General features: G+C 44.1%; 1 long non-coding RNA gene across 1 annotated transcript; it reads left to right on the top strand.

Moving 5' to 3' along the window:
• The first annotated feature begins 2,119 nt into the window (after positions 1-2,119).
• On the top strand, positions 2,120-3,100 carry LOC309869355. The gene is made up of 3 exons (XR_014314128.1): positions 2,120-2,195; positions 2,866-2,928; positions 3,040-3,100. It is a non-coding gene; the product is annotated as an uncharacterized lncRNA (long non-coding RNA).
• Positions 3,101-3,355: the final 255 nt, after the last annotated feature.

Genomic DNA, 3,355 nt, shown 5'->3' with positions numbered 1-3,355 from the left:
CGGTGAAACTGCCGCTTTATTTTAGCTAAGATACCACAATTCTTCCTTAAACCTTATTCTGGAAAGAAGTGGGGAGAAATACCACCATGTTATATATCTCCCTCATCACCTGATTGCTCCTGACGTTTTGCCTGTTAGAGAATAAAATCATTAAAACCCAAGGATATTTAAATTTTTTTTTCTGGCAAATTTTCTGTCCTAACCTGGCCTCCTTGGCCCCTTTACCAGTCGTACACTCTTCTGTTCACCACAGTGAAAACTGGACCCGTAATGCATTCTCTTGACCCCACAAAATCATAGTGACATAGTGAATGCTACCGGTGACGGGGTGGGGACTTTCAGAACAGGAAGATATTGTAGGGTAATCTTCAAATCCCATATCTGTGTGGCCTATTAGAGAGGTGACTTTCTATTTTACCTTATCAGCACCTTGAAGTTAGTCTTTTTCTGATATAATTTGAAAACAACACATAATGTATTTATACAACGTGGCTGTGGCATTTAAGATGAATTCGATCTTGGCAGTCCAGCATTGTGGAAAGTGACACACACCTTATGCCATGTGGGATACCCAGGAGGAAGACCAAAGGGTACTTTTGGACACCCTCTCCCACATGGGCCTCCTGGTGATTTCCCTAAGTGCTGTTGGGAAAATTCACTTGGGGGCAGGTGCACTCTGCACTATGCCACTGGGTGGGGGCAAGAAAGCAACAGCTGGGAAGGATGTTAGGGAGATAAGGTAGGAGTTTGCAGAGCCCAGACTTTAAGGGAGGGCATTACAAGCTCTAATATGGAGTCTTAAGGGGGGGAAAAAAAAATCCCAAGACAGGTCTCAGGGATTGCTGGAGGTTAAGAACAGACCAGAGTCCTGCTCACGTTCTGTGGGTAAGTCACCTCAGGGCACAGGGCTTGGTTACCGCCTCAGTAAAATAAGGGACCTATCTAAGAAATCTTTAATGTAACTTTACCTTTACTATGTCTTTGATCTTGAACATTTGGGCAAAATTTTGGTAACTAGAATGAAAGGTAGCTTGGGAACCTGAGGACTACTTCATTCATTTTTTAAAAAACAGTCATAAAATCAAGCGTAATACACTCCTATTCTCTTAGAGATAAAGATACAAAATCTTAGGACACCTGGGTGGCTAAGTTGGTGAAGCGTCTGCCTTGGGCTCAGGTCATGATCTCAGGGTCCTGGGAGGGAGCCCTGTGTCTGGCTTTCTGCTCAGTGGGGAGCCTGCTTCTCCCTCTGCCCCTCCCCTCACTCACGCTCTCTCTCTCGAATAAATAATAAAATCTTAAAAAAAATATATACAAAATCTTTAGCCAGAAACATCTTTAGAGAGTGTCATAAGTGCCTGTGGACCAGGCCCTGCATATCCATAGGCCTCTGTTGGGAAAAGCTCAGGGAACAGAGCTGAGGTGTTTTCTGGGAGTCCTATGTTTTGGGGATCACCTTTTGGCTCAAAGAAGAATCTGCTTCCACATACACAGAACTTTCCTGAGTAGCCAAAGTTTAAAATGAGCCAAGAGAGACCAGACATGATTATAAATATATACTGAAATTGGTAAAGTGTAGCTTCTAGAAACTCATCTCTCCTAGACCCATTTCCTTGCAGACGATTTTGCTCCCTCAATTCCTGAAGCTCTTTGGAGAGTCTACACTGTACGTGCCTTCGGTTGAATGCTCCTAACGGGCTTATTTCTCTGAGGTTGCCATTTTTCTCTGTCCTATTAAGTATCTGTATTTCTCAGTGCAATTTGCCGAAGCTTTCATCATAATTTCCAAGCTGAAGTACAATTCTTCAGTAATAGGTGTAATTTTCATGGAACGATCGCTTTCCTTTTCTTATTGTTGGAGCTCTGTCCCTTGATGTGAAAGGGTTGCTGGCCGTCGATAAAACCCTCTGGTTTGGAAGGGTGAGTGAACACGAGGCAGGGAATCCAGAGGTCGTTCTTGGCCACACAAACTGATCAGAAGTCTGTTTCCTCCACCAGACCATGTGTCCACGCCCGCGTGGAGGAAGCCACCAAGGGAAACTGACGAAAGCAAACAAAGGCCCACCACAGGAAACTGATGAAATTCTACATACGATGAAGAATGTTTAAAACTCTAGTCTGTGACTAGATCCTGAGAAAGCAAAACAAGATACACAAGCCCTGTTGGTACTCTCCAGTGTTTATATGACATTTGGGTAAGTCATGCCCCTTCCTCCCATCTGCCCCCTCCTCAATCCTTTCTTTGCGCTAATTGTCGAACTGTGAGGACCACAGTTGTGCAATTATTCAAACAAGTAGTCACTGAGCAATGGTCATGGGTGAGACACTGTTCTAGGCACTAAGGATTTGTTAGTGAACAAGATAGAAACAAAATCTTGGCTTTACGGAATTTATGTTGTCACAAAAGGAGGGCGGTAAGCACATAAAAGTAAGATGGTGCCAAGGGGAAAAATGATGTGGGGCAGGGTGTAGGAAATGCTGGGGACAGGAAGGGAGTTTACTTTTAACCAGGCTGGGCAGGAACAGCATCATCAAAACGATGACATTCCATCAAAGACCTACAGGAGAAAAGGGAATAAGGCAAACGGATAACCAGTGTGTTGTGATTTTTGGCCTAAGTAACTGGAAGTGCAGACTTGTCATTTCACGAGAAGGGGAGGGCTGTAGGAGGAGCAAGACATCGGGAGTTTGATGTTGAACATGTGAAGTATGAGATGTCTGTCAAATATTCAAATGGAGAGATCAGGGGATGACAGGGAATCCGAAGTTCAGGGAATGGGTCTATAATGGAAAAATATAAAAAGAAACTGTCCCACCCAAGGGAATTGAGCTACATCCTTGTGTGACCCAATCTTCCATTACCAGGTCATTACGCGAGGCCAATCAAGAAAGAGGAATGGCTGTCACCTCTCCTTGTTCTAATGGAACGTATGTATATAGTTTTTCCTAATATAGTGGCTTTAAAACATGCCTAAAATTTTATGACATGGTTTTAATCAAGAGATAAAGTCTGTGAGCGCTCTCTCTGATCTGAGGCAGGTCTCGTGACTTCCTCCATGAACTGGGTACAACAGAGGCGATGTCATGGACATTCTGAGACCGGGGAATATAAGGGCATAAACATTTAGTTTCTGCCCTCTTTTTTGGGACATTCATTCTTGGAACTCTGCCATATGCTATCAGAAGGTCCAGGCCACGTGAAGAGGCACATGTGCAGAGGAACTGAGGCTTCTGACCAAACTTCCAAGCTGACAGCCTGCACTAACTTGCCAGCCATGTGAGTGCGCCATCTTGGAAACATATCTTCCAGCCTTTAGCTGGGCTGCCCCAGTTCATAATGTAAGGGCCTATTTAG

The sequence above is a fragment of the Mustela nivalis genome (genome assembly GCF_964662115.1).
Source record: "Mustela nivalis genome assembly, chromosome: 1".
NCBI classification, from domain to species: Eukaryota; Metazoa; Chordata; class Mammalia; order Carnivora; family Mustelidae; genus Mustela; species Mustela nivalis.
This window is presented reverse-complemented; position numbering and strand designations above follow the sequence as displayed.